Source organism: Molossus molossus, unplaced genomic scaffold (assembly GCF_014108415.1).
Source record: "Molossus molossus isolate mMolMol1 unplaced genomic scaffold, mMolMol1.p scaffold_m16_p_12, whole genome shotgun sequence".
Taxonomy (NCBI): Eukaryota; Metazoa; Chordata; class Mammalia; order Chiroptera; family Molossidae; genus Molossus; species Molossus molossus.
The window spans coordinates 88,640,441-88,662,745 of NW_023425347.1; the positions used below are offsets into that span (position 1 = coordinate 88,640,441).

Sequence of the window (22,305 nt, forward strand, 5' to 3'; positions counted from 1 at the left end):
CCCCACGGCTCTCCATTGCCCCATACCAGCATCCTTCACCCACTGATGTTATCAGCCTGGCACCCATAGGGTTTTAGATTTCAAAGCTGGTCTGGTGAGGAAGAGGCATTGGAATGGAATGTCCTTTCAGGTGATCTATGTGAGGCTAGCACATTATCCCCATTTTACAAATAAAGAAACTAAGGTGTAGGCAGTTTAAGTGCATTGCTCAAAGTTAGAGACTGGATTAGAACCCCAGGCCCTGGACTCTGGGGCCTCTGCTCAAGCCCCGCCCTCAGAGTTCCTCATAAGAAACAGCTCAGCTGCAGGGGCAAGAACCTTGTGGCAGTGGGGACCCGGAGGGGAAGTGGTGACAGGGACGGAAGGCCAGACCTCCCCAGGCTCACTCATCTGTGATGTGAGAAAGAGCGAAAGAGAGAGAAAGCTGGGTTGGTGGGCAGCAGCTGGCAGGAGCTCTGATCGGGACCCGGGGCCAGGTCTTAGACACCAAACGGCCAGACTCCTCCACTCTCAGCAGGGTCGGCGCTCAGCCACAAAAACTGTGAGTAGCTTTTTTGTTGTTTTGTTTTGGGGCTTCTTCCTCATTCCAGAAAACCTGTGCTGTTACTTTATCCCTTCCTTCCTGGGATGTAAGAGGCTGGGTGGGCCTGCCTGGGTTGGGGGACTGATGTCATATGAGGACTCTTGGGATTTTTAAGGACCAGTCACAAGAAGTCTTAGGGCTCGTGTGGTCCTCACCCTTGGCCATGACAGGGATCCTGTCCGCCAAGGTCAGGACAGAAGGTGGTAATCACCAGCACAAAGATGGCCTTGCTGTGTGCCAGGCTGCTCTAGGGCCTTTCGTTATTCAATTGATTGAATCCTCGCAACTGCACACACAAGGGCTGGTATAATTCCCCACTTTACAGAAGGGGGCCAAGCAACTTGCCTGAAGTCACATGGGCTTAAATGAGGGCGCTGGGCTTGAGCGTAGGCACCCTGGCTCCAGGGCCCGCCCTTTAACCACCAGGCACCCACTCCTGCCTTCCAAGGTACGGCTTACCTAGCAGACGGCGGGCCAGGAAAGCACCCCGAAAGACGAGGGCTGGAAGATGACTTAGAGGTCATTGGGTGAATCCAAGTGCCCCCGTTTCACAGATGGAGAGCCCGGGGCACAGAAAGACCTGCACGCCTGGCTAGGGCAGCTCAGAAGTGCCGTAAAGTCTAGTACACGCTAGACCCAGGAGACAGGGCTTTGCTTCTTGCAGGTTCCACTCAGCGGAACAGAAGTGTTTATGAGTGTGCCCTGGGGCCAGTGTCCCGTGAGAACCTTGGCACTGTCTCTGTAACTCTATGGCCTCAGGTGAACCACCCCACTGTCCTCCCACTCAGCTTCCTCTTCTGAGAATGTCTGCTCAAGACCATCACTCGTAGATTTGTGGTGAGGGTTGACTCAGTGATGCTGGTGCCGGGATGGGGACCTGTGCTGGGCTCAGAATGACTGCCGTGGAGACTTTGATCGTCACCCCTCCGTCCTGGCTGCGGATGAGAAGTGACGATACATGGGGAGATGGTTGTCTTCCCTCACATGTGTGGCATGTCGACACCTTGAGCCACAAAGGCCAGGACTGAGGCAGGGGAGGAACTGGGGAGGCCCTGGGAAGTGGGACCCCAAACATTCTGGCCCCAGCTCTATAATTCACTTTGTGGCTCCCTGGAGGTGGGCCCCTAACTTGCCCTGGGCCCCGGCGTCAATTTCTACCAATGAAGCATGACTTTCACCCTTTGGCTGGTTAAGGACGATTAGGTGGTTAAGGCAGACAAACTGGCAGCCCGGCTCAGTGGAGCAGAACCTTCCAGCTCCAGCAGCCTCTTCTCTTCCCTCCTCAGCCTGTTCATCTTATCGCCTGCTCTCAGATGTGCATAAATGTGCTTTTATGCATTCTTTGTTTTTATCCTCACCCAAAGACATTTTTGCAATTATCTTCAGATAGAGTGGGAGGGAGAGAGTGGGGAAGAGAGAGAGAGAAATATTGACGTGAGAGAGACACATTGACTGGCTGCCACCCACACGACCCCAACCGGGGCCGGGGACAAACTGCAACCAAGGTACATGCCCTTTGCGGGAACCGAACCTGAGACTCTCTGGTCTGCAGGCCGACGCTCCAACCGCTGAGCTAAACTGGCCAGGGCTGTGCATTCTTATTACAGCACATTCAGTAGAAGTCTGAGCCCTTTTCCTACGGGGCTGGTTGGTAATGAAATCTCAGTGGGTACAGAGCTTCCCTCTCCCCGACCTGCACCTCTCAGCATCGAACATTGACTCTGAGGGTCACAAACGAGCATAGCTTGAGGGAGGCCCCTGGTCTTCATGCCACCCTGGCTCCTCCTAGCTTGGCTGCCCACTGTCCAAAGGGACTTGGTCCCCTGAAATCCAACCCTGTATACTTCCCTGGAATGCCTGGAGTCTGGATTCTTTGTCAAGACTCAAATCCACTGTGCCTTAGGTTCAACTTCCAAGGTGTGCCCCCTGGCAACTTCCCCAGAGGGCTGCCATCTCCCCAAGGCACCCCCAGGGAACAGAGCCCAGGTCCTCAACAATCAAGGGACCATGACCTCTGGCCCCTTCCAGTCTGGGCCATCTCTCCTCTCCCTGGCCTTGGATCAGATACAGGTTCTTTTCTCCCCACCCACCTGGGACACCAGCTTAACCTTCTGCTGAGCTCAGGTTTTCGCAAAGGACAGGAAGAAGGCTGTCTTTGAATGGCTTCTGCTTTCTATGCCCACCCCAGCAGAAGTCCCTTAGCCAAGGGTGCTCTTTGAAGGGAGACAGCCCTACCTTTCAAAGAAGGAAAACCAAGATTCACAGGCAATGGGGCCCAGCCGGTGTGGCTCAGTGGTTGAGCATAGACCCATGCACCAAGAGGTCGCCAGTTTGATTCCCAGCCAAGGCACATGCCCAGGTTGTGGGCCCAGTCCCCAGTGGGGGACATGCAGGAGGCGGCCAGTCGATGTTCTCTCTCATTGATGTTTCTCTCTCTCTCTCTCTCTGCCTCTCCCTCTTTCTCTAAAATCGATAAAGAAAACAAACAAACAAACAAAAAACAAAACACAAAGACAATGGGGACTTGCTCAAGGTCACATGCCCAAGGAATTGTGAAGCTAGTTGAGTCCAGCTCTGTGGGCTCCCAAATTCGTGCTAGCTGTCACCTAATCTCGTGGAAGACCTAAGTCCCCTCACTAATTAGGTAGGTAGCCTTGGGTGAGCCACATCACCTTTCTAACACTCAGTTTCTCCAACTCTAAAAGTGAAGCTTTAGCAGCATTACCAACCTGCCTCAAAGGGATGCTTCTTGATCAGGTCACCGCCTATTCACTGCACGCCAGGCCCTTCCGCAGTGCCTCCTTCAGTCCTCACAACAGCCTGCGAGGGAGATGCTATCACTGCCCCCACTTGAGAGGTGAGAAACTGAAGCTCTCACAGGTTTCAGACCTTCGAAAGGTCACACAGTTGGTGTCAGGTATCTCGCTGAGGAAGAAAGAGAAACGGAGCCGAAAAGCGGACAAGAAAGTTTTACTGGAGCATCCCGGCGAGGTTCGCTGGTCCACGTGGCGGGGGCCAGGGAAGTCGTGCTGCTACTTTCGCCCGGGGAAGATTTATAGGGACGTTAGGGACTGGGGTGGGGTGACTAGGTGTGGCGTCAGGAGACTGGCTACCTGCTGGGGAGATTCAGGTGTGGCCTATGTTATTGGCTGGGAAGGGTGGTGGGACGTGACCAGGAGTGTGGCTGCAGCCGCATGGGGTAAGGCAGAGCATCCTGGGTTAGGTGTCCATTTCCCCTCTGGCCATCATTTCCCAGGTCATGCGACTCCCCGGAGCCCGCCGACCTTACAGTTGGTACCCCGCAAAGCCAAGGCTCAAACCCAGGTGCACCGAGGACAGAACCACGCTCTAGCGTAGGAATGGAAGAGGGGCATAGGTGCGGATGTGCCTAGGAATGAACAGGGGAATGAACAGGGGCGCAGGTGCGGATGTGCCTAGGGATGAACAGGGGAATGAACAGGGGCGTAGGTGCGGATGTGCCTAGGGATGAACAGGGGAATGAACAGGGGCGCAGGGGCGGAGTGTGCCTAGGGATGAACAGGGGAATGAACAGGGGCGTAGGTGCGGATGTGCCTAGGGATGAACAGAGGAATGAACAGGGGCGCAGGGGCGGAGTGTGCCTAGGGATGAACAGGGGAATGAACAGGGGCGCAGGTGCGGAGTGTGCCTAGGGATGAACAGGGGAATGAACAGGGGCGCAGGTGCGGAGTGTGCCTAGGGATGAACAGGGGAATGAACAGGGGCGTAGGTGCGGATGTGCCTAGGAATGAACAGGGGAATGAACAGGGGCGCAGGTGCGGAGTGTGCCTAGGAATGAACAGGGGAATGAACAGGGGCGCAGGTGCGCAGTGTGCCTAGGGATGAACAGGGGAATGAACAGGGGCGCAGGGGCGGAGTGTGCCTAGGGATGAACAGGGGAAATTTGGAACAGGGGCTAGCGTGCGGATGTGCCTAGGAATGAACAGGGGAATGAACAGGGGCGCATGTGCGGAGTGTGCCTAGGGATGAACAGGGGAATAGAACAGGGGCGCAAGTGGGCGGAAGTGTGCCCTAGGGATGAACAGGGGAATGAACAGGGGCGCAGGGGCGGAGTGTGCCTAGGGATGAACAGGGGAATGAACAGGGGCGCAGGGGCGGAGTGTGCCTAGGGATGAACAGGGGAATGAACAGGGGCGCAGGGGCGGAGTGTGCCTAGGGATGAACAGGGGAATGAACAGGGGCGCAGGGGCGGAGTGTGTCTAGGAATGAACAGGTACGCCAGGTGCGGAGTGTGCCTGGGATAACAGGACGAGGGATGTCAGGGGAATGCACAGGAGCGATGGGCGGAGTGTGCCTAGGACTGAAAAAGGGTGAATGACCAGGGGGCGAGGGGCGGAGTGTGCCTAGGGATGAACAGGGGAATGAACAGGGGCGCAGGGGCGGAGTGTGCCTAGGGATGAACAGGGGAATGAACAGGGGCGTAGGTGCGGATGTGCCTAGGGATGAACAGGGGAATGAACAGGGGCGCAAGGGCGTATTGTGTCTAGGGATGAACAGGGGAATGACAGGTGCTCACAGGGGCGGGAGTGTCTAGAATGAACAGGGGAATATGAACCGGGCGCATGTGCGGATGTTGCCTAGGGCTGAACAGGGGGAATGAACAGGGGCGTAGGTGCGGAGTGTGCCTAGGGATGAACAGGGATGCACCGGGGCGCAGGGGCCGATTGTGTAGGGATGAACAGGGGAATGAACAGGGGCGCAGGTGCGGAGTGTGTCCTAGGAATGAACAGGGGAATGCAGGCTGGGGCAGGTGCGGATGTGCCTAGGATGAACAGGGGAATGAACAGGGGCGCAGGGGCGGAGTGTGCCTATGGATGAACAGGGGAATGAACAGGGGCGCAGTGCGGAGTGGTGCCTAGGAATGAACAGGGGAATGAACAGGGCGGTAGGTGGAGTGTGCCTAGGAATGAACAGGGGAATGAACAGGGGCGTAGGTGCGGAGTGGTGCCTAGGGATGAACAGGGGAATGAACAGGGGCGTAGGTGCGAAGTGTGCCTAGGAATGAACAGGGGAATGAACAGGGGCGCAGGGGCGGAGTGTGCCTAGGAATGAACAGGGGAATGAACAGGGGCGCAGGGGCGGAGTGTGCCTAGGAATGAACAGGGGAATGAACAGGGGCGTAGGTGCGGAGTGTGCCTAGGGATGAACAGGGGAATGAACAGGGGCGCAGGTGCGGATGTGCCTAGGAATGAACAGGGGAATGAACAGGGGCGCATGGGCGGAGTGTGTCTAGGGATGAACAGGGACGCAGGTGCGGAGTGTGCCTAGGGATGAACAGGGACGCAGGTGCGGAGTGTGCCTAGGGATGAACAGGGGGCGAGGTGCGGAGTGTGCCTAGGGATGAACAGGGATATGAACAGGTGCGCGGGCGGAGTGTGTCTAGGGAATGAACGGGGAATGAACAGGGGCGAGGTGCGGATGTGCCTAGGGATGAACAGGGGAATGAACAGGGGCGTAGGTGCGAAGTGTGCCTAGGGATGACAGGGGAATGAACAGGGGCGTAGGTGCGGATGTGCCTAGGGATGAACAGGGGCGCAGGTGCGGAGTGTGTCTAGGGATGAACAGGGGAATGAACAGGGCGCAGGGCGAGTGTGCCTAGGGATGAACAGGGGCGCAGGTGCGGAGTGTGTCTAGGGATGAACAGGGGCGCAGGTGCGGAGTGTTGCCTAGGGATGAACAGGGGCGCAGGTGTGGAGTGTGCCTAGGATGAACAGGGGGGCAGGTGCTGGAGTGTGCCTAGGGATGAACAGGGGCGTAGGTGCTGAGTGTGTCTAGGAATGAACAGGGGCGCACGGTGCGGAGTGTGCCTAGGATGAACAGGTGCGTAGGTTGCGAGTGTGTCTAGGCATGTAAACAGGGGCGCAGGTGCGGAGTGTGCCTAGGATGAACAAGGAATGAACAGGGCGCAGCGGTGCGTGAGTGTGCCTAGGGATGAACAGGGGAATGAACAGGGGCGTAGGGGCGGAGTGTGCCTAGGAATGAACAGGTGAATGAACAGGGGCGCAGGTGCGGAGTGTTGCTAGGAATGAACAGGGGAATGAACAGGGGCGCAGGTGCGGCGAGTGTTGCTAGGAATGAACAGGGAATGAACAGGGGCGCAGGTGGGGAGTGTGCCTAGGAGGACAGTGGGAATGAACAGGGGGCGCAGGGGCGGAGTGTGCGCTAGGATGAACAGGGGAATGAACAGGGGCGCATGGGGCGGAGTGTGCCTAGGGATGAACAGGGGAATGAACAGGGGCGCAGGTGCGGAGTGTGCCTAGGAATGAACAGGGGAATGAACAGGGGCGTAGGTGCGGATGTGCCTAGGAATGAACAGGGGAATGAACAGTGGGCGCAGGTGCGGAGTGTGCTAGGAATGAACAGGGGAATGAACAGGGCGCAGGTGCGGAGTGCCTAGGGATGAAAGGGGAATGAACAGGGGCGCAGGTGCGGAGTGTGCCTAGGGATGAACAGGGGAATGAACAGGGGCGTAGGTGCGGAGTGTGCCTAGGAATGAACAGGGGAATGAACAGGGGCGTAGGTGCGGAGTGTGCCTAGGAATGAACAGGGGAATGAACAGGGGCGCAGGTGCGGAGTGTGCCTAGGAATGAACAGGGGAATGAACAGGGGCGCAGGTGCGGAGTGTGCCTAGGAATGAACAGGGGAATGAACAGGGGCGCAGGGGCGGAGTGTGCCTAGGAATGAACAGGGGAATGAACAGGGGCGCAGGGGCGGAGTGTGCCTAGGAATGAACAGGGGAATGAACAGGGGCGCAGGTGCGGAGTGTGCCTAGGGATGAACAGGGGAATGAACAGGGGCGTAGGTGCGAAGTGTGCCTAGGGATGAACAGGGGCGCAGGTGCGGATGTGCCTAGGGATGAACAGGGGAATGAACAGGGGCGCAGGTGCGGAGTGAGTGCCAGGGAATGAACAGGGGAAGAACAGGGGGTAGGGTGAAGTGTGCCTAGGGATGAACAGGGGCGGAGTGTGCCTAGGGATGAACAGGGGAATGAACAGGAGCGCATGGGCGGAGTGTGCCTAGGAATGAACAGGGATGAACAGGGCGCAGGTGCGGAGTGTGCCTAGGGATGAACAGGGGATGAACAGGGGCGCAGGTGCGGAGTGTGCCTAGGGATGAACAGGGGATGACAGGGGGCGTGGTGCGGAGTGTCCTAGGGATGAACAGGGGAATGAACAGGGGCGTAGGTGCGGATGTGCCTAGGAATGACAGGGGAATGAACAGGGGCGCAGGGGCGGAGTGTGCCTAGGAATGAACAGGGGAATGAACAGGGGCGCAGGTGCGGAGTGTGCCTAGGGATGAACAGGGGATGAACAGGGGCGCAGGGGGGAGTGTGTCTAGGGATGAACAGGGGCGCAGGGTGCGGAGTGTGCCTAGGGGATGAACAGGGGCGCAGGTTGTGGTGTGTGCCTAGGGGATGAACAGGGGCGCAGGTGTGGAGTGTGCCTAGGGATGAACAGGGGCGTAGGTGCTGAGTGTGTCTAGGAATGAACAGGGGCGCAGGTTGCGGAGTGTGTGCCTAGGGAGTGAACGGTTCTTCGGTTGCGTAATGTGTCTAGAATGAAACAGGGGCGCAGGTGCGGAGTGTGCCTATGGATGAACAGAGGAATTGAAACAGAGGGCGCAGGGGCGGAGTGTGCCTAGGTATGAACAGGGGAATGAAACAGGAGCGCATTGGGCCGTAGTGTGCCTAGGAATGAACAGGGGAATGAGAGCAGTGGTGGGCCGTAGGTGCGGAGTGCCTAGGAATGAACAGGGAATGAACAAGGGCGCAGTGTAGCGGAGTGTGCCTAGGAAATGAACAGGGGAATGAACAGGGGCGCAGGTGCGGAGTGGCCTAGGAATGAACAGGGGAATGAACAGGGGGGCGCAGGTGCGGAGGTGTGCCTAGGAAGGACACGGGAATGAACAGGGGCGCAGGGGCGGAGTGTGCCTAGAATGACAGGGGAATGAACAGGGGCGCAGTGTGCCTAGGGATGAACAGGGGAATGACAGGGGCGTAGGTGCGGATGTGCCTAGGAATGAACAGGGGAATGAACATGGCGCAGGTGCGGAGTTGGCCTATAGGGATGAACAGGGGAATGAAGTGAACAGGGGCGTCAGGTGCGGAGTGTGCCTAGGAATATGAACCGGGGAATGAACAGGGGCGCAGGGCGGAGTGTGCCTAGGATGAACAGGGGAATGAACAGGGGCGCAGGTGCGGAGTGTGCCTAGAATGAACAGGGGAATGAACAGGGGCGCAGGGTGCGGAGTGTGCCAGGAATGAACAGGGGAATGAACAGGGGCCGCAGGGGCGGAGTGTGCCTAGGGAATGAACAGGGGAATTGAACAGGGGCGCAGGTGCGGAGTGTGCCTAGGATGACAGGGGAATGAACAGGGGCCAGGGGCGGAGTTGCCTAGGGATGAAACAGGGGAATGAACAGGGGCGCGAGGGGCGGAGTGTGCCTAGGGATGAACAGGGGAATGAACAGGTGCGCAGGGGCGGAGTGTGCCTAGGGATGAACAGGGGAATGAACAGGGGCGCAGGTGCGGAGTGTGCCTAGGAATGAACAGGGGAATGAACAGGGGCGTAGGTGCGGATGTGCCTAGGAATGAACAGGGGAATGAACAGTGGCGCAGGTGCGGAGTGTGCCTAGGGATGAACAGGGGAATGAACAGGGGCGCAGGTGCGGAGTGTGCCTAGGGATGAACAGGGGCATGAACAGGGGCGTAGGTGCGGATATGTGCCTAGGAATGAACAGGGAATGAACAGGGGCGCAGGGGCGGAGTGTGCCTAGGAATGAACAGGGAATGAACAGGGGCGGCAGGTGCGGAGTGTGCCTAGGAATGAACAGGGAATGAACAGGGGCGCAGGTGCGAGTGTTGCCTAGGAATTGACAGGGGAATGAACAGGGGCGCAGGGCGGAGTGTGCCTAGGGATGAACAGGGGAATGAACAGGGGCGCAGGGTGCGGAGTGGTGCCTAGGGAATGAACAGGGGAATGAACAGGGGCGGCAGGGGCGGAGTGTGCCTAGGGATGAACAGGTGAATGAACAGTGCGCAGGGGCGGAGTGTGCCATAGGGATGAACAGGGGAATGAACAGGGGGCGCAGGGGCGGAGTGTGCCTAGGATGAACAGGGGAATGAACAGGGGCGCAGGGGCGGAGTGTGTCTAGGGGATGAACAGGGGAATGACAGGGGCGCAGGGGCGGAGTGTGCCTAGGAGTGAACAGGGGAATGAACAGGGGCGCAGGTGCGGAATGTGCCTAGGGATGACAGGGGTAATTACAGGTGGCGGCAGAGGTGCGGATGTGCCTAGGGATGAACAGGGGAATGAACAGGGGCGTAGGTGCGGATGTGCCTAGGGATGAACAGGGGAATGAACAGGGGCGTAGGTGCGGATGTGCCTAGGAATGAACAGGGGAATGAACAGGGGCGTAGGTGCGGATGTGCCTAGGAATGAACAGGGGAATGAACAGGGGCGTAGGTGCGGAGTGTGTCTAGGGATGAACAGGGGAATGAACAGGGGCGTAGGTGACGGATGGTGCCTAGGCATGAACAGGGGAATGCACAGGGGCGTAGGTGCGGATGTGCCTAGGATGAACAGGGGAATGAACAGTGGCGCGGGGCGAGTGTGCCTGGGATGAACAGGGGAATGAACAGGGGCGCAGGTGCGGATGGTGCCTAGGGATGAACAGGGAAGAACAGGAGCGCGTGGCGGAGTGGTGCCTAGGGATGAACAGGGAATGAACAGGGGCGTAGGTTCGGATGTGCCTAGGGATGAACAGGGAATAACAGGGGCGTAGGTGCGGAGTGTCCTAGGGATGAACAGGGGAATGAACAGGGGCGCAGGTGCGGAGTGTGTCTAGGAATGAACAGGGGAATGAACAGGGGCGCAGGTGCGGAGTGTGTCTAGGAATGAACAGGGGAATGAACAGGGGCATAGGTGCGGATGTGCCTAGGGATGAACAGGGGAATGAACAGGGGCGTAGGTGCGAAGTGTGCCTAGGAATGAACAGGGGAATGAACAGGAGCGCATGGGCGGAGTGTGCCTAGGGATGAACAGGGGAATGAACAGGGGCGTAGGTGCGAAGTGTGCCTAGGGATGAACAGGATGACAGGGGGCGCAGGTGCGGAGTGTGTCTAGGAATGACAAGGGGAATGAACAGGGGCGTAGGTGCGAAGTGTGCTAGGAATGAACAGGGATGAACAGGAGCGCATGGGCGGAGTGTGCCTAGGGATGACAGGGGAATGAACAGGGGCGTAGTGCGAAGTGTGCCTAGGGATAACAGGGGAAGACAGGAGCGCATGGGCCGGAGTGTGCCTAGGGATGAACCAGGGGAATGAAAGGGGCGCAGGTGCGGAGTGTGCCTAGGGATGAACAGGGGAATGAACAGGGCGCAGGGCGGAGTGTGCCTAGGGATGAACAGGGGATGGAACAGGGGCGCACGGGGCGGAGTGTGCCTAGGGATGAACCAGGGGAATGAACAGGGGCGTCAGGGCGGAGTGTGCTAGGGATGAACAGGGGAATGAACAGGGCGTAGGTGCGAAGTGTGCCTAGGATGTAACAGGGAATGAACCGGGGCGCAGGGGGCGGAGTGTGCTAGGATGAACAGGGAAGAACAGGCGGCGCAGATGGGCGGAGTGTGCCTAGGGATGAACAGGGGAATGAACAGGGGCGTAGTGCGAAGTGTGCCTAGGGATGAACAGGGGATGCAGATGGGCGCAGGGGGCGGCTTGTGCCTAGGGATGAACAGGGGAATTACAGATCGCATGGGCGGAGTGTGACCTAGGAATGAACAGGGGCTGCAGGGTGCGGATGTGCCTAGGAATGAACAGGGGGATGAACAGGGGCGCAGGGGCGGAGTGTGCCTAGGGATGAACGGGAATAGAACAGGGCGCAGGGGCGAGTGTGTCTAAGGATGAACAGGGAATGAACAGGGGCGCAGGGGCGGAGTGTGCCTAGGGATGAACCGTGAATGAACAGGGGGCGCAAGGCTAGTGTGTCTAGGGATGACCAGGGGAATGAACAGGGCCAGGGGCGAGTGTGCCTAGGGATGAACAGGGAATGAACAGGGGCCAGGGGCGGAGTGTTCCTAGGGATGAACAGGGGAATGAACAGGGGCGCAGGGGCGGAGTGTGCCTAGGGATGAACAGGGGAATGAACAGGGGCGCAGGGGCGGAGTGTGCCTAGGGATGAACAGGGGAATGAACAGGGGCGCAGGGGCGGAGTGTGTCTAGGGATGAACAGGGGAATGAACAGGGGCGCAGGGGCGGAGTGTGCCTAGGGATGAACAGGGGAATGAACAGGGGCGCAGGGGCGGAGTGTGCCTAGGGATGAACAGGGGAATGAACAGGGGCGCAGGGGCGGAGTGGGCCTAGGAATGAACAGGGGAATGAACAGGGGCGCAGGGGCGGAGTGTGCCTAGGGATGAACAGGGGAATGAACAGGGGCGTTGGTGCGAAGTGTGCCTAGGGATGAACAGGGGAATGAACAGGGGCGCAGGGGCGGAGTGTGCCTAGGAATGAACAGGGGAATGAACAGGAGCGCATGGGCGGAGTGTGCCTAGGGATGAACAGGGGAATGAACAGGGGCGCAGGGCGGAGTGTGCCTAGGGATGAACAGGGGAATGAACAGGAGCGCATGGTCGGATGTGCTAGGAATGACACGGAATGAACAGGGCGTAGGTGCGGAGTGTGCCTAGGAATGAACAGGGGACTGAACAGGGGCGCAGGGTGCGGAGTGTGCCTAGGGATGAACAGGGGGAATGAACAGGGGCGCAGGGGCGGAGTGTGCCTAGGGATGAACAGGGGAATGAACAGGGGCGCAGGGGCGGAGTGTGTCTAGGGATGAACAGGGGAATGAACAGGGGCGCAGGGGCGGAGTGTGCCTAGGGATGAACAGGGGAATGAACAGGGGCGCAGGGGCGGAGTGTGCCTAGGGATGAACAGGGGAATGAACAGGGGCGCAGGGGCGGAGTGTGTCTAGGGATGAACAGGGGAATGAACAGGGGCGCAGGGGCGCAGTGTGCCTAGGAATGAACAGGGGAATGAACAGGGGCGCAGGGGCGGAGTGTGCCTAGGGATGAACAGGGGAATGAACAGGGGCGCAGGGGCGGAGTGTGTCTAGGGATGAACAGGGGAATGAACAGGAGCGCATGGGCGGAGTGTGTCTAGGAATGAACAGGGGAATGAACAGGGGCGTAGGTGCGGAGTGTGCCTAGGGATGAACAGGGGAATGAACAGGGGCGCAGGGGCGGAGTGTGTCTAGGGATGAACAGGGGAATGAACAGGGGCGCAGGGGCGGAGTGTGTCTAGGAATGAACAGGGGAATGAACAGGGGCGCAGGTGCGGATGTGCCTAGGGATGAACAGGGGAATGAACAGGGGCGTAGGTGCGGATGTGCCTAGGGATGAACAGGGGAATGAACAGGGGCGCAGGTGCGGATGTGCCTAGGAATGAACAGGGGAATGAACAGGGGCGTAGGTGCGAAGTGTGCCTAGGAATGAACAGGGGAATGAACAGGGGCGCAGGGGCGGAGTGTGCCTAGGGATGAACAGGGGAATGAACAGGGGCGCAGGTGCGGATGTGCCTAGGAATGAACAGGGGAATGAACAGGGGCGCAGGTGCGGATGTGCCTAGGGATGAACAGGGGAATGAACAGGGGCGCAGGTGCGGAGTGTGTCTAGGAATGAACAGGGGAATGAACAGGGGCGCAGGTGCGGATGTGCCTAGGGATGAACAGGGGAATGAACAGGGGCGTAGGTGCGGAGTGTGCCTAGGGATGAACAGGGGAATGAACAGGGGCGCAGGTGCGGAGTGTGTCTAGGAATGAACAGGGGAATGAACAGGGGCGCAGGTGCGGATGTGCCTAGGGATGAACAGGTGAATGAACAGGGGCGCAGGTGCGGATGTGCCTAGGGATGAACAGGGGAATGAACAGGGGCGTAGGTGCGAAGTGTGCCTAGGGATGAACAGGGGAATGAACAGGGGCGTAGGTGCGGATGTGCCTAGGAATGAACAGGGGAATGAACAGGGGCGCAGGGGCGCAGTGTGCCTAGGGATGAACAGGGGAATGAACAGGGGCGTAGGTGCGGATGTGCCTAGGAATGAACAGGGGAATGAACAGGGGCGCAGGGGCGCAGTGTGCCTAGGGATGAACAGGGGAATGAACAGGGGCGTAGGTGCGGATGTGCCTAGGAATGAACAGGGGAATGAACAGGGGCGCAGGGGCGCAGTGTGTCTAGGAATGAACAGGGGAATGAACAGGGGCGCAGGGGTGAGTGTGTCTAGGGATGAACAGGGGCGCAGGTGCGGAGTGTGCCTAGGGATGAACAGGGGCGCAGGTGTGGAGTGTGCCTAGGGATGAACAGGGGCGCAGGTGTGGAGTGTGCCTAGGGATGAACAGGGGCGTAGGTGCTGAGTGTGTCTAGGAATGAACAGGGGCGCAGGTGCGGAGTGTGCCTAGGGATGAACAGGGGCGTAGGTGCGGAGTGTGTCTAGGGATGAACAGGGGCGCAGGTGTGGAGTGTGCCTAGGGATGAACAGGGGCGCAGGTGCGGAGTGTGCCTAGGGATGAACAGGGGCGCAGGTGTGGAGTGTGCCTAGGGATGAACAGGGGCGTAGGTGCGGAGTGTGTCTAGGAATGAACAGGGGCGCAGGTGCGGAGTGTGCCTAGGAATGAACAGGGGAATGAACAGGGGCGCAGGTGCGGAGTGTGCCTAGGGATGAACAGGGGAATGAACAGGGGCGCAGGTGCGGAGTGTGCCTAGGGATGAACAGGGACGCAGGTATGGAGAGCGCCTCGAAAGCGCTCAGGTGCGATGCAGACGTGAGAGAGGGTCAGCCCTCTGCCAGCAGAACTCAGGAAAGGCTAAGACCACTCCCTCTTCCCTCCATCTCCTGTGGAGAGGAAGCGTCCACAGAGCATCAGGTGTGTCCTGCCCACAGCCCCATGCCACAGGAAAGGCCCCAAATCCAAGAACAGAAAGTGGCAGACAAGGGCAGATCAATGGAGTCAATCAGATGGGGAGGAGCCACCCAGGCATGGGAGGGGAGGCTGCTGGGATCCCATCCCAGTGGGGAGGATGTTGGTGAAGGGGGGGGGGAGGGGCAAAGTAGGTTGGGTTGGGCGTCCTGTGGGTTTTGCTGTTTCTCTTCCACGACTGCTCCCACCCCTGCCGGGGAGGCCCCAATCTTTTCACACCGCAGCTAGTGGCAGCCCTTCCACCAACACCCCCCACCTACCTCTCCCTGGGGGTTGGGGCCACCCCAAAGTTCCTCTTTGAGAACCACAGCTGCGTTCACAGTGTTGCCTCAGCCAGAATTCCGTGAGTCGGCTTCCGTGTAGCTCAAGGATCTCTTGGGGTCCTGGGGAATCTGATGGAGCTGGAAGCAGGGATGGGCGTCAGCCGAGGACCCAGGGGGAGCACGATGCTTCTCTAGTCCTCACACCAGGCCCATCTTCATGATACTCACTTGACGGATGAGGCCGCCAAGGCTCAGACATGGCAGGTCAGTGACAGAGTCCAGAGTCAAGTCTGTCTTTGCACGACTTTTCGCCAGCTTTTCCCAACAGAAAAGGAGTTATTCCAGAAGGTTCACATCATGAGATGATCATGGCGCCTGTCTTCATTTTTTAAATTAGTGAGTAATTATTTTACTACTTAAAAGACGTCGTTTCCCAGTGTGAGAGCTTCTTAGGATAAATGGAAGAACCACAAGCAGCACCTAAGGTGTTATTCTACGTGAAATAGGTCAGACAGAGAAAGATAAATACCAATGATTTCACTTGTATGTGGAATCTAAAAAAACCCAAACAAACAAATAAATAAAACAAAAGAGAAACAGACCCATTGACATGGAGAACAAGCTGATGGTCACCAGAAAAGAAGGAGGAGGATGGAAAGTGTGTGTGTGTGTGTTAGGGGGAAAACATATAAAACTGTTGTGCATTGTGGTGAGTTACTGCATGCCCACCATGAAACTATATTTATTGAATTCCTGCTGTGTACAAAGACAGGATGACAGATTCTGAGGGCATGAAGATAACAAGACAAGGCCCCCATCTGGGAAGGAGAAAAGAACAAAAACAAACCCACAAAAGCAGAGGTTAGTGGTGATCAAACCAACGATGATCTCATGAGTCCCAACCAGGCTGTTGAACATTTGGCCACTGGAGTGGCTTTGGTTGACATGTGACCTTGTTCTTTATCTTATCCTGTTTAATGTATACCCTTGAAGAACCAATGATCAAAGACAGGAAGCAAAAGGAACCCTGCCATCCATCCCATTTACTCCTTGCAGCAGCCCAGGGTGGAGGTACTGTCATTATTCCTATTTCACAGATGAGAACACTGAGGCTCGGGGCGGTGAGTAATGTTCCCAAGAGACCACAGATTTACTAAGGGGCAGAATCAGAACTCACAACTGTGACTCAGGGCTGCCTCTTAAACCTCTCAGCATATTTTCTTCTTATCCTCAGTTGATCCTTCCCTGGTAGTGGCCTCTCTTCACAGAAGCAGGAGATAGAAATTCAGCTCACCTTGCAAGTTGGGTGGGATAAGTACTGCTGGGTTTGATACCAAATCCCGGGCCAGAAGGGGTAACATGCTTTCTTCTTCATGGCTCGAGGGCCCAAAAGCCAAACAGATGCACACATGCACATGAATTCGTTCCACTGTAGGGAGGGAGATGGGGGGCTGGGGACCAGCTCCCCAGATGCTAGGCCCTTCTCTGGCCTCTCCTCGTCTCTCCATGACCTGAGTGCCCACACCAGGTGTAATTTATCATCAGCCTCTGTCCAGCTGTCCCTGCAACCCTCCAGCCACTTTGTCACCACTCACAGATCTTCGTGGCCTGAAGCCCTGGGAGTCCGCCTCGGTGCAGGAGCCGGTCCCTCTGCTATGAAACAGGAGTGACAGCAGTGCCTTGTTGTCTTGTCATGACGAATATATGACTTAACATGTAGTGTGTGGAACAGAGCTGGTTGCAGCACGTGGAAAGCACGTGTTCGATGCTGCTTGCTATTGTTGCCACCATCACCAGTGTGCTTCAAGAGCTGTCTCCGGGCTCTTCACATCATCATCGCCCCGTAACTTCCACCTCTGCTCTGGGAACCAGCTGAATTCCAACCCCACCCCCACTGCTGCAACCCTAGAAACAACCAGAATCAAGGGTAGAGCAGGGTCCCCATGCTTTGGGATCTGACCAAGCCAGGAAGAGGTAGACCAGCCTGCAGGGAAACCACAGATGATTCATAATCTCCACCATGAGATAAACTCTTTTCCTACTCTCTGCTATATAGAGAAGTGACCGTGAAAAGTCTCTGTCCATCAGTCAAAGGCTTTTCTGTTTCCCTGGTTATAATGGTCACCAGAACCTTGCTGGTTCTACAGAGGGAACTTCATGGGCAGAAGAGGCGCCTACCACTTCCAGGTGTAATTTTAACAACTTGAACAATGTTCCCCAAACCCAGCCACTCCCCAACCACACACACACACACACACACACACACACACACACACTTCCCGATGGCTAATGACCAAATTTTCAGCAGTAGCAAGCTACCCCCAGGGTGAGGGAGATTCAGACACTGTTATCAGGCATTTACATTTTAATATTACTGAGTTTCAAAATTTTTCTGGAGCAGGTTTTCTTTGTGAGAAGGGTAGAGGCCTTTCTGTTCCGACTACAAAAATAAAAATACAAGGCAGAGAATCAGAGTGATGTGCCCTGAATCCCAAGGGACTGAGCTCCCTGTGGGGACAGAACTAAGGCAGGTACCTTCAGACAGCGTGTAAACGTGTCCATCTTAAGCCCCTGAACCCTGAGATCTGGTGAAGCAGGAAGCAACGAAACCTGTGCTACTTACAGTGTTTTAAGGGGTTCCCCAGGAAGGCTAGAGGTCCCCAGGTGAAGGCCTCAGGAGCCAGCTGAGCATCCAGGAGCAGGAAAAATGGTGATTATGTCCTGGGCCTGAGTTCCAATGGGCTCTGCCCTTTTGTATGACCTCGGGCAAGTCACTTCATCTCTGTGTGTGTCTGTCCCCTTGTCTATAAAACACAGGCAATGATAACAGTACCGCCCTCCCTGGCTTACTGTGAGGATCAACTGAGTTTACATGCAAAGCACAGCAAGCCACCATTATTCAGGCACCTTCCTAAGGATCCCACGCCCCGAGAATTTAAGGAAGGGCAAGTTAAGCTCTGAAAATCTGTTCCTAAGTCCTCTTGCCACAGATCCTTTTTTTTTTTTTTATCCTCACTTGAGGACATTTTTCCATTTTTTGTTCAGGTAGAGTGGGAGGGAGAGAGAGGAACAGAGAGAGAGAGAGAAATATCGATGTGAAAGGAACACATTGAGTGGCTGCCACCCGCACAACCGACCAGGGCCGGGGACAAACTGCAACCGAGGTACGCGCCCTTAGCGGGAACCGAACCCAGGTCTCTCCGGACCGCAGGCCGACGCTCTAACCGCTGAGCCAAACCGGCCAGGGCGCGACAGATCCTTTTGAAATAAGTGGTAAGCTGCTGTATATCCATTCCATCAAGTCATGTTTTTCCCCACAAATAAAATCAGTGTGTCCACTGTGAAAATCTTGAAGCGTGTAACTGTCCTTGAGGATGTTCACAAGTGTCAGGGAGAAGTCCTTCAACCAATTCACTCCACAAATGCACAAGCCGTGTTCCAGGCGCTGAGCTCAGTAGGGTTCAGAACTACTTTCTTAGAGCTGACGTTCTCGAGTCCTAGCAGCCAAGCGCGGTGCTGGAGACCCTGGCTGGAAAACCGGTCCGAGGAGGGGAGGAGGAAAAGCAGAGAGCAAGGAAGGTTGTTGCCCAGAGTGTTCAAGAACCCCGTGCCCCTCCATCCTCCGTGGGCAGTGTCCAGCATCAGGTGTTGCCTAGCAGCCTGGGTTTGAGTTCTGACTCTGCCACCTACAAGCCTTGTGACCTTGGGCAGATCCATCCATCTGAGTCTCAGCCTTTTCATTGATAAGACAGTGAAAACAGCCCTGACCGGTTTGCTCAGCGGTTAGAGCATTGGCCCATGGAACGAAGAGTCCCGGGTTTGACTCCAGTCAAGGTCACGTACCTCAGTTGCAGTTAGGTCCCTGGCCCTGGTCGGGATCATGCGGGAGGCAACCAGCTGTTGTGTCTCTCTCACATCAATGTTTCTCTTTCTCCCTCCCTCCCACCCACTCTATCTGAAGATAAATGAGAAAATATTCTTGGGTGAGGATTAAAAAAAAAAAAAAAGAGTGAAAATAAGACAATCTACCTGCAAAGACAGTTTGGGGGCTAAATGAGATCATGGGGGTAGGAAGCCTCTTAGCATGCCTGCCACAAAGGGAACACCAGGGTACAGTGACAACTTCCTTTTCTTTATATACTTTAACCACGACAACGTGTTATTTCTATTAATATGTACTAGGTTTATTAAAGAATTTTGTTGCCCTGGCCAGTTTGGCTCAGCGGTTAGAGCGTCGGCCTGCGGTCCAGAGAGACCCGGGTTCGGTTCCCGCTAAGGACGCGTATTTCGGTTGCAAGTTTGTCCCCGGCCCTAGTTGGTCGTGCGGGTGGCAGCCACTCGATGTGTCTCTTCACGTCGATGTTTCTCTCTCTCTCTCCCTTTCTCTCTCTCCCTCCCACTCTATCTGTACAAAAAATGGAAAAATGTCCTCGGGTGAGGATAAAAAAAAAAAAAAAGAATTTTGTTGTTGCCCGACTGGTTTGCCTCAATGGCTGAGCGTCCACCCATGCACCAAGAGGTCACCAGTTCAATTCCCGGTCAGGGCACATACCCAGGTTGTGGGCCAGATCCCCAGTGGGGGGCATGCAGGAGGTAGCCAATCAATGTTCTCTCTCATCAATGTTTCTCTCTCTGTCTCTCTCTCTCTCCCTTTCTCTCTGTCTAAAATTCAATAAAGAAAAAAAATTTTTTTAAAGAATTTTGTTGTTAATCTTCACTTAAGGATGTTTTCCATTTATTTTTAGACAGAGGGAAGGGAGGGAGGAGGGGGGAGAGAGAGAGAGACATCGATGTGAGAGAGACACATTGATTGGTTGCCATCCACATGACCCCAACCGGGGCTGGGACTCAAACCTGCAACCCAGGTATGTGCCCTTGACCAGGAATCAAACCGAGACCCTTCAGTCCGAGCTGGCCAGAGCTAAAGACATTTTTTTAAGTTTTATTTTCTAATGCAGTAGTAACTGATGGACGTAACGTGCATCAGCGAAAGCTCTTCAGGGTCCAGGTGACCTTCAGACGTAAAGAGGTGCTGAGAGCAGACGCTTGGAGCTGCGCTCGGGCTCCCCGGCTGGCTTTCTCACCAGTGCTATGTAACCTGGCAGCAGCCACCCTCACCCCGCCCCTTGCAGTTAATTGTGCAACTCCCGGGCCGAAAGGACCCTCTGAGATATCTTCAAAAACCTTCTCCTGGTGCAGAGGGACACACTGAGAGGGGGACTGTTTTGTCTGAGGTCGCCTAGCCATCAGCTCCACCCAAAACTGGAGCTGGAATCCAGGCTCCTGTGTCCTTGGTCCAGGACTGTCGTCATGATTGCGACGGACAGGTGCTGAGCTCTTCACCCAGCCTGGCTGAGGATGGGCCAGGCGCCCCGGCACACACCCAGCTTCCTGCTGTTCACTCAACTCCAAAATCCCAAGTGGAGAGAGGGTCTTCTCCCTCTGCTCTGCTAACACTCTCCTCATCCTCTCTGTCACCTCCCTCCTGACCCTCGCCCCCCACCAGCCCAAAGCACAACAGAGATGACTTGTTATTCTCACTTGTTGCCAACTAGCAAAAAAGTTGGGAGCGTGAGGAGAAAGGTATGATATGTATACATACCATATATGACATACATGAAATCTGCCATGCGGGGGGGCTTGCTGTGTGCCAGGTACTGAATTAAACATGGTGCTATTCCAGTACTCCTCGGGCCTCACCACCCCTGAAGAGATAGGTACTATTTGTTATTCCCATTTCACAGATGAGGAAACTGAGGAAAAGAAGTGAGCGACGTTATCCAGGGGCATCAAGCTAACACTTGGCTGAGCCAAGACTGGAAGTCAGGTCTGTCTGACTCCTAAGCCCACCAGCCTGACTGGTAAATCAGGGCTCCACCAGGCTGGTGGGGACAGGACTGAACCCTAGTCCTGCAGGTTGTCCTGCAGGCATCAGTGAGTGAAACTGGTCAAAAGAGGGAAAAAGCCAAAAACAGAGAAAAGAGATGTGATTTACCCCTGGGATTAAAGACAAAAGAGTGTCTGTGTCCGTTGTCAGGGCCCCTCACCCTGGGCAGGGTCATGAAATAGATGTGGCTGGGCCTCCACCAACCCGACTTTCATAACACAAGGGCTCATGGCCTGCCACCTGCTGTGGAATTTGGGGCCAGTGACTAACCCTCTCTGAACCTGTTGGCGCAAGGAACACCACCTGCCTCAGATAACAGCTGAGAGCCTTCCTCTGCTGTGTAAACTCAAGTGTGAAAAAATTGTGGGCATTATTAATACATTCTCTAAAAGGGAAGTTGCGTGGGTATCTGGTAGTTGAAAAGAGGAAGATCTTTGAAAAGATTTGACAACATTGTCCTGTGGGCAGATTTCTGATCAGTCAGTTAACGTACCAAGTATTTGGACGTGGGAGAGACTACAGAGCAAGAGGAATGGGACCCTGGTCTACAGAGGAGTGGACAAGGGCGCAGCTCCCAGGGCCCTCAGCAAGTGTCTGCACGTCTCCGAGCCCCATTTTCTCTTCTACCAAAGACGGAAGACAATAATCGTAGCCTCACAGGGTTGTTTTGAGGCTTAAATGGGATAACATGTAGACCAACACTCACCATTATTATCCTCCAGCCTGGTGCGCCTGTGGTGATACGGGGTTGAGAGACCTGCTTCTCCACAGAACTAACTGGTGCCGGACCGGGCTCCCACCCGAGAACCTGCTTCCCAGCTCGGGGTCCTTTTCTTTCCACACATCACGTGCACGTTCTGTAGTTCAACTGGGCAGCCAAGCTACTGACAGTTTGTGTTAAATAACTACCTATGGGCAGAGGTGGAAGAGGGTGAAGGGGGGATAAATGGTGATGAAAGGAGACTTGGCTTGGGGTGGCAAACACACAATATACAGATGGTCCTTGAACTGCAAACCTGAAACCTATATAACTGTATTAACCAATGTCACCCCAATAAATTCAATAGAAAAATAAAAGTGTTTGTAAGCAAAAAGAAAATGTAGATTTCTGAGCTCCACATTTCCTGATTCAATTGTTCATGGTGGGGCCTCAGACACGCATGTTTACCGGCACAGCACTTTGAGAAGTACTTACCCCGATGTTCGGACAATTTTTCCAGCTATTGGCTGAAATCCCATTCATCAGTAAGTCTTCTTACCTCATTGTTTATTAATCCTTCCAGAGAACTGACCAAAGATGGGCATAGAGGTGCCATGGCGACTCATAGTTCTGGTCCTTACCATCAGTTGATTGACATTCTGTGGCCCTGGATTTAAAGTAATGGCCATACTTATGAATAATGCATATGATATTTTAGGAATCACTATATTTTTATTCCTCTTAAGTGAAGATGTCATATGGCTCCCCATCCTGTTAATCAACGCATTGTGATGCTTCGGGGGCAGGGTAGTCACTGGCTAGGACACCAAAGTCCTCACTCCGCTCTGACTGTCAAACGGAGTTTCTTCT

At 55.4% G+C, this 22,305-nt stretch overlaps 1 protein-coding gene across 2 annotated transcripts in view; it reads left to right on the forward strand.

The window, feature by feature from the left end:
• Nucleotides 1-333: 333 nt before the first annotated feature.
• CNR2 (cannabinoid receptor 2) overlaps nt 334-22,305 on the forward strand; it is a 37,736-nt gene continuing 15,764 nt past the window's right edge. For both annotated transcript variants that reach the window (XM_036256597.1, XM_036256598.1), the window contains exon 1: nt 334-541. The gene's annotated coding sequence lies outside the window, so the exon portion shown is untranslated. The remainder of the gene's footprint in view (nt 542-22,305) is intronic.